The 13239-nt window shown below is 42.7% G+C and overlaps 1 protein-coding gene across 1 annotated transcript in view; it reads left to right on the top strand.

Annotated features, from left to right (window-relative positions):
* Nucleotides 1-8094, top strand: part of spns2 (SPNS lysolipid transporter 2, sphingosine-1-phosphate) — a 135343-nt gene extending 127249 nt beyond the window's left edge. Inside the window, exon 13 of the mRNA XM_061963116.1 lies at nt 5869-8094. The gene's annotated coding sequence lies outside the window, so the exon portion shown is untranslated. The remainder of the gene's footprint in view (nt 1-5868) is intronic.
* Nucleotides 8095-13239: the final 5145 nt, after the last annotated feature.

Genomic DNA, 13239 nt, shown 5'->3' on the forward strand with positions numbered 1-13239 from the left:
AGGCAGGTGAATGTAATCGGTGCTGAAAACATGTGACTCAAACATAAACAAACTATGATCCGGACAGCGGATCGTAACAGTACACCCCCCCCCCCCCCTTAAAGGACAGATTCCAGATGTCCCTTGACACAAAATAAAACTAGAACCCAAAAAACAAGAAACAGTTCAAGAGTCAAGGGAGGGCGGAGGGAGGATTTGGTGGTGGGTCGCCAGGCCACGTGTCCCAGAATCCACCGGGGAAGTCAGGTGGCGGCGGCGAGTGGAACGCCACTGCCGCAGGCGAAGCGGGCGACCACGGAAAGGCCACATTCGTGGCTGCCGAGAAGGTGGGCGTGAGTGGCGCCAGAAGTTCAGCAGCCGTTCTAAGTCTATGTCTCGGGTGTCGCTGCTGTTTGCGCCACTGGCGTCCATACACAAACCTCAGAGAGCGCCGCTTGCGCAGCCAGACCACTCGAGGTCGCTGAGACGACGATGAGGGCGAGGAAGGTGGCGGCGTCCTGGAAAAGCCCACCGGAGACGAGGAGAGAGCAGACGTCGCCGTGGAAGCAGGAGGAGTCGTCGTCGCCGTGGAGGCAGAAGGAGTCGTCGTCGCCGTGGAGGCAGGAGGAGTCGTCGCCGTGGAGGCAGGAGGAGTCGTCGCCGTGGAGGCAGGAGGAGTCGTCGTCGCCGTGGAGGCAGGAGGAGTCGACGTCGTCGCGGCAGCTGGTGCAGGTTCTGGTGCAAGTCTTGGAGCCGCGACTCGTGCTAGCCTCGGAGCAGGGACAGGGGTTGGTCTTGGAGCCAGTGCTGGTGTGGGAACCAGCCTTGGAGGCGGCGCTGGTGTGGGAACCAGCCTTGGAGGCGGCGCTGGTGTGGGAACTAGCCGAGGAGCCGGCGCTGTTGTGGGAACCAGCCGAGGAGCCGGCGCTGGTGTGGGAACCAGCCGAGGAGCCGGCGCTGGTGTGGGAACCAGCCGAGGAGCCGGCGAGAACCAGCCGTGGAACTTGGCATGGTGGAGGTACAGGAGACGAAGCTTGGCATGTCAGCCGAGGTGCAGGAACAGGTGCAGATGCTAGCCGAGGTGCAGCTGGATGTGGCCTAGCTGGCGGTTGTGGCTTAGCAGGCCGAAGGACTGGTGGCGGTGGCCGGACAGGAGGTTGCGGCTTAGCACACCGAAAGACTGGTGGCGGTGGCCGTGCAGGAGGTTGCGGCTTAGCACGCCGAAAGACTGGTGATGGAGGCCGTGCAGGAGGTTGCGGCTTAGCACGCCGAAAGACTGGTGGCGGTGGCCGTGCAGGGGGTTGCGGCTTAGCACGCCGAAAAACTGGTGGCGGTGACCGTGCAGGAGATTGCGGCTTAGCACGCCGAAAAACTGGTGGCGGTGGCCGTGCAGGAGGTTGCGGCTTAGCTGAGCGCAGTTGTGCCACCCCACTAGTACAGTTCCCAGTACTAGCCCCCCCTCAAGACGCGGATACCAGACGCGCTCTTTGCGGTTTGGAACCGTCTTCAAGGGTGGGTGGGGGGAGGAATGGAGGGGGGTATACTCCTCCTCTTTAAATTGTCCAAACTGACTGTTAGTCTTCCCAATATCATGGGACTGTAGGGACGACCAGGAGGGAGAAAACAGAGGAGTGGGTGGAGCAATAGTCACTGAGGGCGGAACCAAAGTCACTGGAGGTGGAGTTTGAAAATCAGAATATGACTGACTAGACTTACACTTAACAAAAATGTCCTGATAATGTTTTATCTTGGAATAAAAGTAATTTGGAAGTGGCTGACTGAAATAATTAGAAGATGGGAAAAAAAATTCTTGCTCAATGACGTCATCAGAAGTGGGCGGAGTTACCTCTTCGGGGGGCGCCAATGAAATGACGTCATTGTTGCAACTGTCCATGTGACTGACGGCCCAATCGGAGAAATGTTTGGCGAAGTGGTCGATTGGGTTGCCAAACATCTGAGGAGGGGAAGTGTGGGCTGAATGTAGCTTGCTGTGTACCAGTGGAGGAGTCTGAGGGAGTGGCGCGTCTTGGCAGCAAAGTGAAGACCTCTTGGGCGGCTTCCGTCTTCGCTGACGTGTTCGGTACTGCGGGGGTGTGGCGGTGTCCTCGAGCCAAACGGAGTGGATTGGGACCAGCTTTCCGTTAGGACCCTATATCAGGTCCTGGCGCTCCGAGGGGGAATAGCGTATAGTTTCCGCCTCCATCGCTCGCAACACCCCCCACGTACCTTCGTCGAACTCCTCGATGGCCGCCGCGGGAGAATTGTTATTTGCTGGCTTCCTACTGTAACGACGGGGTCGCATAGTGATGCGGGTGTGTTCTCCCAAGGATGCAGACGGCTTCGGACACAGCTTGCAGGTAGGAATATGATTTATTTAACATATAAATCATACGGTGAATAACAAAAGACATGCACGTAGCACACAAGACAAAAACAAAAGGACTAGCGTGGGAGCTAGCAGGCAAAATGGCTTAGCGTGAAAAGCTAGCGGGAATCAAAGTTGTCGTTATCAGTTGTATGGGAACAAACTAGGAAGCCAGACCGAGTGAGGCCAGGGCAAAGACTAAATAGCCCTCTGATTAGTGCCCGGGCAACAGGTGCGCGTCCCGAACACTAACCAGAGGCAGGTGAATGTAATCGGTTGACATGGCAACTGAAAACAAACAAAATCAAGGTGCTGAAAACACGTGACTCAAACATAAACAAACTATGATCCGGGCAGCGGATCGTAACAGCATGGTTGGTTATGCTTTAAAGTCATATTCAACAATTGCGACAACGACTTTTTACTGTCAACTGAGTTTAGTTTTTTAATGATTTCTGCTGGCGGTGTGCCTCCGGATTTTTTTCAACGCAAAAAATGTGCCTTGGCTCAAAAAAGGTTGAAAAACACTGCTGTCGACAAGTGGTCCCCAACCTTTTTGTAGCTGCGGACCGGTCAACGCTTGAAAATTTGTCCCACGGACCGGGGGGGCGGGTCATTTTTATTTTTATTTATTTTTTTATTTTTTTCATAAAGAAATACAATCATGTGTGCTTACTGATTGTATCCCTGCAGACTGTATTGATATATATATATTGATATATAATGTATATATTGTGTTTTTTATGTTGATTCAATAAAAAAAAATAATAAATAAATAAATATATATATATATATATATATATATATATATATATATATATATATATATATATATATATATATGTATATATATATATATATATATGTGTGTATGTATATATATACAGTATATAGTTTTTTTTTGTTTGTTTTTTTTGTTTTTTGTTTATTTCTTGTGCGGTCCGGAGGTTGGGGACCACTGCTGTAGACCACAAGGAAGTGTTTTCAATGTTGAAAAAAAATCCTAATAATATGACTCCTTTAATGCGCCCTATAATCCGGTGCGCCTTTTGTATGAAAAAATAGACCATTCATCGGCAGTGTGCCTTTAATCCGCTGCACCCTATGGTCCGGAAAATACGGTAATTAGTTTTTTAGTGCATGTATACACACTGAGAGTGTGTATGTGGGGCGATGACGTTAGCTTTATGGTGGAGGCCCTTCAGGAGTCCAATAATAATAATAATAATAATAAATACATAAATAATATTTAAGACTGAAATGTGGCCACAAACAGCTTAGATCCCTGCCAGCGTACTTTGAACAAGGGGGGAGAGAAAAAAACGTTTGCTCTCATTGGAGGACATAAATGAATTTGTAGGCACTTTGATTTGAAGTTAGGACTAACACTGACATTTCTTGCTGTGGGTGAAACTGTCTGCACTCTTATCAACGCTGCCTTCCTCCTTCCTGCCTTTTTTATCAGGAGCACGCACATGTTGTACTCTAATTATTAACCCAGGGAAATAAGGTCGACTCAGAAGCACAATGGAATGTCGTCGCAGATACACAACGACTCACTTGTGAACACTGAGAATTGACTGGCATGGTCGACATAAAGTTGATGTATTCGCCTCACCTCCATGATGTGAAACATGTTGTGAAGAAAGTTGGCTTAACGGAATTAACCATTCAGGAATGTTACAGTATTAATAGTATAACATACCGTCAGTGATACACAAGTGAGTACAGTATGTACAGGAACAGGAGCGACTCAGTAGGAGAGTGCTAAGATTTAAAAGTATCATTTTCTCTGGTTGAGTCATCTCACACCTTCCTCCAGCTTCTTTAGCTAAAAGATATTTATTCTGTAACATTTTCCTTTGAAACACTTTGCTGCATTCCTGAATAGCAAACACAATCGCCATTTAAATGAGCCTTGGTGTGGTTAGCATGTGCTGCTAATGACAGCTGACGTTTCAGACACACCTTTCATTAGCATGTGTGGCTAATGTTAGCATGTGCTGCTAATGACAAGTGACGTTTCAGACACACCTTAAATCATGGGTGTCAAACTCTGGCCCGTGGGCCAAATTTGGCCCGCCGTGTAATTTCACTTGGCCCTTGAGGCGATATCAAACGAACACTAAAGCTGGCCCGCCGATTATATATTGCGGCGGTGCCGCGGTAACACCGCATTCACCGCTAATTCTAATACTTGCCAACCCTCCCGGGAGTCTTCCAAACTTCAGCGCCCCTCCCGAAAATCGTCACGTTTGCTTTTCAGCCAGACCAACGAGAGCTGGCCCAGTCACATAACATGTGCGGCTTCTGCACGCACACACAATTGAATGCAACGCATACTTCATCAACAGCGATACAAGTTACACTGAGGGTAGCCGAATAAAAAACTTTAACACTGTTAGAAATATACGCCACACTGTGAACCCACACCAAACAAAAATGACAAACACATTTCGGGAGAACATCCGCACCGTAACACAACATAAACACAACAGAACAAATACCCAGAATCCTTTGCAGCAGTAACTCTTCCGGGACGCTACAAGGTGTATGTGTGTGTGGGGGGGTGTATTTTGTAGCGTCCCGGAAGAGTTAGTGCTGCAAAGGATTCTGGGTATTTTTTCTGTTGTGTTACGGTGCGGATGTTCTCCCGAAATGTGTTTGTCATTCTTGTTTGGTGTGGATTCACAGTGTGGCGTATATTTCTAACAGTGTTAAAGTTTTTTATACTGGCACCCTCAGTGTAACCTGTATCGCTGTTGATGAAGTATGCGTTGCATTCACTCGTGTTTGCGTACAGAAGCCGCACATATCTCGTGACTGGGTCTGAACGATGTTAGAATGGATGAAAAGCGGACGTGACGATAGCTCGTAGAGTACGTTAAAGGCAGTGCATTCAAGTCACGCCCCCAAGACTGTGGTGGACGAGATATAATGACTGATGAACACCTTCGTTCGATAATGAAGGTTGCCTCAGCTCAAAGTCTGAGCCCCGACATTAATGAACTAGCATCCAAGAAAAGATGGCAGGTATCTGGCTTGGGCACATCAGATTAGATCAGTGTGTTGCAAACTGAGCAGTTTAAAGTCCTGAATGGTTGGTTTATTCATTGTTATTTTATTTTCAAATTTATTAGCCTGTGGAAAAAGTTAATGTTGATATTTACCTCAGAAGGCTACAAATAGAAAAGAGGCATTCAATTTTTATTTAAATTGTATTTGATATGCCATTGATATTTTTTAATTATTATTATTATTTGAAACTCGATTTTGCATGTCACTATAAAGTTATATGAGCCTTGCTTGTTCAATATTCAATGCAAAACTTGTTTGGGTCCCTAATAAAAGGTTAATTTGTTCAACCTTGGCCCGCAGCTTTGTTCAGTTTTAAATTTTGGCCCACTCTGTATTTGAGTTTGACACCCCTGCCTTAAATGATGTTGTTATCAGGAAGTTAACAGATGAAGAGTTGAACGTTGATTACAAAACAAATCCAAATTCCACTTCTCTTGACCTCTCAGGTGACTCAGCAACAACATCAACCAAAAGAGAAGAAGCAAACATCAGACGATATCATATCCTTCTCACACATGGAGGACACTCTCTAACGACACGTGAGGAAACATCTCCTTGGAGACGCTTGACAACTCTCAGCTGGTGAGACGACAACAGCTGATGTCCTCCTTACCTTCATGAGGATCCACTGAACCTTCACGGGGGAGTGACCCCGTGCCCCTCCCCCATGTCATACTACTGAATGCCGACCTTTGAACCTTTCTTTGTGCACGCCTTGTGCAGCAAGTGCCATCATGTCGTTACATTCCTCCCAGATTTTGCACTGAGCCCGCCCCCTCATGACATCATCACTATGCCGCAAGAAACACAAACACTTTCACACGCAACTTTACCGACATGATCTCTCATAAAGTGCCCAAAGTTCATTAAAAACACTTTTATATTCTTCACTGCAAAAAGTAGATACAATTTTGCGAAACACTTTAATATTGTTGAGGCCGATACATTTTCTTCAAAGTTCAATTCATTTCCTAATTAAATTTTTTAATCTGAAATTGTAAAAAAAAAAAAAAGCTAATAATTTCTGGATATTCTTTTTGACTTACAATTTAATAATTGTTTATGTGTGTTTTTATAGTTGTAAAATTCACAATTTAATTTCAATTATTTTTGAATATCCATTTGATTTAATTTTTAATTGCTTTCTTTTCATTTTCAGCTTGTTTTGAATATTTTTTTAACAATCTTTGGCGCTCGCCTCTGCAAACAAACCAAAGTGAAGAAGTGAAAGCGATGCAAGTCAAATATAAAATCCAAAAGTAATCTCAAATGAAAATGTCAAAATGTGCTTTATCTTTATGCCGTGTTGCCATGGTTACGTAAACAAAAGTGCTTAAAGTTCCGTCCACAGCCTGTTTCAGAAAATGCCACAAAGTTGGCTGTGATTTTTTGTTTCATAGTAACAAATGTGTTGTTTTACACGCTCAACTTGACACAATCTTAAAGAAGGACACTGGATTATCTATATTTCATAATTTATATGTATATAAAGTATGTTGTTTTTACTCTTCGGTTGTATATGAGACGCAATACTTTTGTTTGTGGAAGCTTTTAATCTACTTTGCCTTATCAGCAACTTTCTCCCATCATGCTTGCTGTCAAATGATGGACTAAATAGTACACAATATAAAAAAATATATTAATACTCTTTTTACTGATTACTAATATTGTGCAGTCCTGCATGCTGGTCAATGAGGTGGAAGATGAAATATAGTGACGTTGAAATATACGAAAAATGAAGAGAAATTGTGCTCGATACTTAAAGCCACTTAAAAACATGGCAGGCTGGAATTTTTTTTTTTTTTTTTTTTTTTTTTTTTACATTTATAAGGAAATATAGAACATGTTGATTATATTCAACAAATTGTGTGTGTAGGGGCGTGTGTGTGTGTGCGATGCTAAATTTGTGCTGAGTTTGCACATCTTCAACTAAACTTCTTAGCTTCCTTTCATTTTTTCCAACGCTACCAGATTTTCATCAAAAATGTTAGCGATATGAATAAATTAGTAACATGATGCATGAATGCCAATATAATGAATAGAAATGATGCATCGATGCCAATATAATAGGAAAATATACAGTAGCTATATTATGATGATATTAAAAAGTGGATGCAAATAATGTGTTTATTTGTGGGACAACGTCATGTAAAATATCATATTTTGTAAAGAACATTTTCTTTGTTTTTTTTTTTATCCCAATCCAATTGTGTCAGGTTATTTTTCATATTTACATGCAGAAGAGGAGGAAGTGAAGGCGATGCTTGCTTCATATTTTTCTATGTAACTAATCTTTTTGCACATGTAAAGTTCAGGGATTTCTTTCAATTGTGTTGAAGTTTCATTTTTTCAAGTCACAACTCATGAATTGACTGCCAAGTTGTGCTGACTCAGCACCTGCTAAATCCATGTTAATCATCTCATCATCAGAAGTGATGGTTTTAGAAATTTCTTGTCATACAAGAATTATGTACAGAAAGAAATCTAGTCTTCTATTTCTGATGTTTGAGCAGAAAACACTGATATTCTTTTTATTTGGAGGCCCAAAGGCAAGTGTGAACTATTATGATTATGATTATATATTCTTCATGTCAACTGTGATGCTTTCCCACCAGGGATTTATTCAAATGTACACATCTGTAATTCAAATAAACCTACAATATTTAATCTCACATGTCTTCTTGGCTCACTTTTATTATATCTATTACACCCATTATATTTAATATATTCATTATTCTGTACTATTATATTTATTAAACTTGATGTATTTATTATAGTATTACACTTATTATACATATTACATGTATTATTGTTTCATTATTGTATATATTATATTTCTTGATATTTAAACTTTGTATTGTATTGTATTTATACGTATGTATATATTTAATATATAATAATCAATAATAAATTAAGCTAACACAAACAAATGTAAAGAACATACAATTATTTGTATTATTGATTATAAGTAACAATTATAATTAATATAAATTATTATTTTAAAGAAGAAAAATAATTGAACAAAAAAGTAAATATTTCATTTAAAGAGAAGGTTGTATTTATGCACTTTCTTCATTAGTCAAATCTTTGTTTTACACACACTACTCTATGGACATTATATTAGGAACACTTGCACAATGACATTCAATGAAAAAACTAATATCAAATATCAGCTTTAATAAAGATAATAATAATACACATTTTACGGATAAAAATATCAACATGAACTTTCTGAGTAGATAAATATTTTAAACATTGTATATAATATTCTATATTCTGATGCAAGTTTAGAATTGCGCTGAGAACTGACAAACAATAATAATAATAGTAAAATATTAATAATGAATCTTAAATAACAAGGTTACTTAAGAAAACTTAGAAATTTAAACTTTTGTATTTAAAAATCATATTTTTGTAATAAAAACACTACTTTGATGTAGTTTGATACATTTCTGTGAACTGTAGTTTGTATTAAAAACCTATTGTAATATTTCATAACATTTGTTCAATGTGATAATTACTTATCTACAATGCAAGTTTATTGAATGACATCACATGTTTATTGAGCATTCTTGAAAGGAAGAAGCAGAGTTCAATCCAATCAGCATTATTGATCATGTATTCACTTCTTGTGTCAACAACAATAACAACTACAACAACAACAACAACAAGGAAATAAACAAACATGAGATTGAATGAGATTACCTTTTTTAGTAGGAAAAGAAAAGTACAGAAAGGGTTAAAGTCAGGAAAATATGTTCTTCTATATTCAAACAAACACATGAATAGTACAATAAGTACAATACAACAAACATATGTTGTATTGTTTGTTGTATTAACAAAAAGTAATCAAAAACATTGTGTGGTATAGGGGAGTACAGGGTTTGTTATCACACTTGTTACATCTTACCACCAGAAGGCGCTGTCTCTAAAATTGTAGTATGGAATTTGAAGGACTCAGGATCAGCCCTAGTTTTCTGTAGAGTTAAGCTGCTGAAGTTGAGGTAATATTCTTTTTTGTGTGTTTTTCATGTCAAATAGTAGATATTCATCTCCAAGTATTTGTCTTGTACTATTTTACATAATTTATTTAGTTTATTTAGCTTCCCAACTAGTTGTTACACGCTTGTTATTCTTGATGGGGTTGTTTGTCACGAAGGATGGGTACAGAATTCAGTACTTTCATAGTTATCGACCCAATTCGAGTACTGAATCACGTAAAATCAAACCACATGTGGATGCCTTTGTTGCACGTGACATCACCTCCGATTCAGACTCACATCGACTCAAACATTTAAGGCCTGATCTACTTACATCCAAATACCAGTGAAGTTGGCACGTTGTGTAAGGAATTTAGGGATTTCACCATCTACGGTCTGTAATATCATCAAAAGGTTCAGAGAATCTGGAGAAATCACTGCACGTAAGTGGCATGGCCGAAAACCAACATTGAATGCCCGTGACCTTCGATCCCTCAAGCGGCACTGCATCAAAAACCGACATCAGTGTGTAAAGGACTTCACAAAATCACTGTCAGTAACTACAGTTTGTTGCTAAATCTGTAAGTGCAAGTTAAAACTCTACTATGCAAAGCCAAAGCCACTTATCAACAACACCCAGAAACGCCGTCAGCTTCGCTGGGCCCAAGCTCATCTAACATGGACTGATGCAAAGTGGAAAAGTGTTCTGTGGTCTGACGAGTCCACATTTCAAATTGTTTTTGGAAACTGTGGACGTTGTGTCCTCCAGGCCAAAGAGGAAAAGAACCATCCAGACTGTTATAGGCGCAAAGTTCAAAAGCCAGCATCTGTGATGGTATGGGGGTGTATTAGTGCCCAAGGGCATGGGTAACTTACACATCTGTGAAGGCACCATTAATGCTGAAAGGTACATACAGGTTTTGGAGCAACATATGTTGCTATCCAAGCAACGTCTTTTTCATGGACGCCCCTGCTTATTTCAGCAAGACAATGCCAAACCACATCCGTCAACAGCGTGGCTTCGTACTAGACTGGCCTGTCTGTAGTCCAGACATGTCTCCCTTGAAAATGTGTTGCACAATATGAAGCCTAAAATACCAAAATGGAGACCCCGGACTGTTGAACAACTTAAGCTGTGCATCAAGCAAGAATAGGAAGTAATTCCACCTGAAAAGCTTCAAAAATGTGTCTCCTCAGTTCCCAAACGTTTACTGAGTGTTGTTAAAAGGAAAGGCCATGTAACATTAGTGGTAAAAATGCCCCTGTGCCAAATTAATGATTATTTGCAAAAAAACAAACAATTTCTCAGTTTGAACATTAGATCTTGTCTTTGCAGTCCATTCAATTGAATATAAGTTGAAAAGGATTTGACAACAGGCCAACTTCACTGGTTTTGGACTAAAATCCAAATACCAGGCGCTAAACAGCATGTGCAAACTATAGAATAATGTTTACCATTAGTGGGCATGTTGCATGTGATCTACTAAGACTGTTTACAAATGAAAAGTGGTGCAGACTGCCTTATTTACGTAAATGAGGTTTTTGCCTGTACCACTAGCATTATGTGCCCATGAAAACACTCATTTCCGTCCGCATTCATATATTCATGCTCTCCGAGCTGTGTGCAATGTTGTTGAACTAACAGCACACATCTACTTGTAAAGACCCAAATAGGACTCTGGACACAGATGCAGGATTTCAGAAACAGATATTTATTCTGACAAGGGAAGGGGTCCAAAACGGGAGAAACAAAACTGTCCACGACTGTATAATCTGTGACACATTTTCTGCAATATAGAATCGCAATCCAGACAACAAGACACTAATTTTAGCACACTGACAGTGCGTTTTGCTGGGAAGCATCGCAGCGCATTCAAGCGTCTGAAATGCAAGAAAAAGCGAGCAGGGAAACCTGCGAAACAGGCTTGTAGGGATGTATAGCCCCTGTGTTTTTTTCCTGACCTAACGGATATATATATATATATATATATATATATATATATATATATATATATATATATATATATATATATATATATATATATATATATATATATATATATATATCCATCCATCCATCCATCTTCTTCCGCTTATCCGAGGTCGGGTCGCGGGGGCAGCAGCCTAAGCAGGGAAGCCCAGACTTCCCTCTCCCCAGCCAGTTCGTCCAGCTCTTCCCAGGGGATCCCTAGGCGTTCCCAGGCCAGCCGGGAGACATAGTCTTCCCAACGTGTCCTGGGTCTTCCCCGTGGCCTCCTACCTGTCGGACGTGCCCTAAACACCTCCCGAGGGAGGCGATCGGGTGGCATCCTGACCAGATGCCCGAACCACCTCATCTGGCTCCTCTCGATGTGGAGGAGCAGCGACTTTACTTTGAGCTCCCCCCGGATGACAGAGCTTCTCACCCTATCTCTAAGGGAGAGCCCTGCCACCCGGCGGAGGAAACTCATTTCGGCCGCTTGTACCCGTGATCTTGTCCTTTCGGTCATAACCCAAAGCTCATGACGATAGGTGAAGATGGGAACGTAGATCGACCGGTAAATTGAGAGCTTTGCCTTCCGGCTCAGCTCCTTCTTAACCACAACGGATCGATACAGCGTCCGCATTACTGAAGACGCCGCACCGATCCGCCTGTCGATCTCACGATCCACTCTTCCCTCACTCATGAACAAGACTCCGAGGTACTTGAACTCCTCCACTTGGGGCAGGGTCTCCTCCCCAACCCGGAGATGGCACTCCACCCTTTTCCGGGCGAGAACCATGGACTCGGACTTGGAGGTGCTGATTCTCATCCCAGTCGCTTCACACTCGGCTGCGAACCGATCCAGCGAGAGCTGAAGATCCTGGCCAGATGAAGCCATCAGGACCACATGATCTGCAAAAAGCAGAGACCTAATCCTGCAGCCACCAAACCGGATCCCCTCAACGCCTTGACTGCGCCTAGAAATTCTGTCCATAAAAGTTATGAACAGAATCGGTGACAAAGGGTAGCCTTGGCGGAGTCCTACCCTCACTGGAAACGTGTCCGACTTACTGCCGGCAATGCGGACCAAGCTCTGACACTGATCATACAGGGAGCGGACCGCCAAAATCAGACAGTCCGATACCCCATACTCTCTGAGCACTCCCCACAGGACTTCCCGAGGGACACGGTCGAATGCCTTCTCCAAGTCCACAAAGCACATGTAGACTGGTTGGGCAAACTCCCATGCACCCTCAAGGACCCTGCCGAGAGTATAGAGCTGGTCCACAGTTCCACGACCAGGATGAAAACCACACTGTTCCTCCTGAATCCGAGGTTCGACTATCCGGCGTAGCCTCCTCTCCAGTACACCTGAATAGACCTTACCGGGAAGGCTGAGGAGTGTGATCCCACGATAGTTAGAACACACCCTCTGGTTCCCCTTCTTAAAGAGAGGAACCACCACCCCGGTCTGCCAATCCAGAGGTACCGCCCCCGATGTCCACGCGATGCATCCAGAGCCTTAAGGAACTCCGGGCGGTTCTCATCCACCCCCAGGGCCTTGCCACCGAGGAGCTTTTTAACTACCTCAGCAACCTCAGCCCCAGAAATAGAAGAGCCCACCACAGATTCCCCAGGCACTGCTTCCTCATAGAAAGACGTGTTGGTGGGATTGAGGAGGTCTTTGAAGTATTCTCTCCACCAATCCACAACATCCGCAGTCGAGGTCAGCAGAACACCATCCTCACCATACACGGTGTTGATAGTGCACTGCTTCCCCTTCCTGAGGCGGCGGATGGTGGTCCAGAATCGCTTCGAAGCCAACTGGAAGTCGTTTTCCATGGCTTCCCCGAACTCCTCCCATGTCCGAGTTT

Source organism: Nerophis lumbriciformis, linkage group LG09, assembly GCF_033978685.3.
Source record: "Nerophis lumbriciformis linkage group LG09, RoL_Nlum_v2.1, whole genome shotgun sequence".
Classification (NCBI taxonomy): Eukaryota; Metazoa; Chordata; class Actinopteri; order Syngnathiformes; family Syngnathidae; genus Nerophis; species Nerophis lumbriciformis.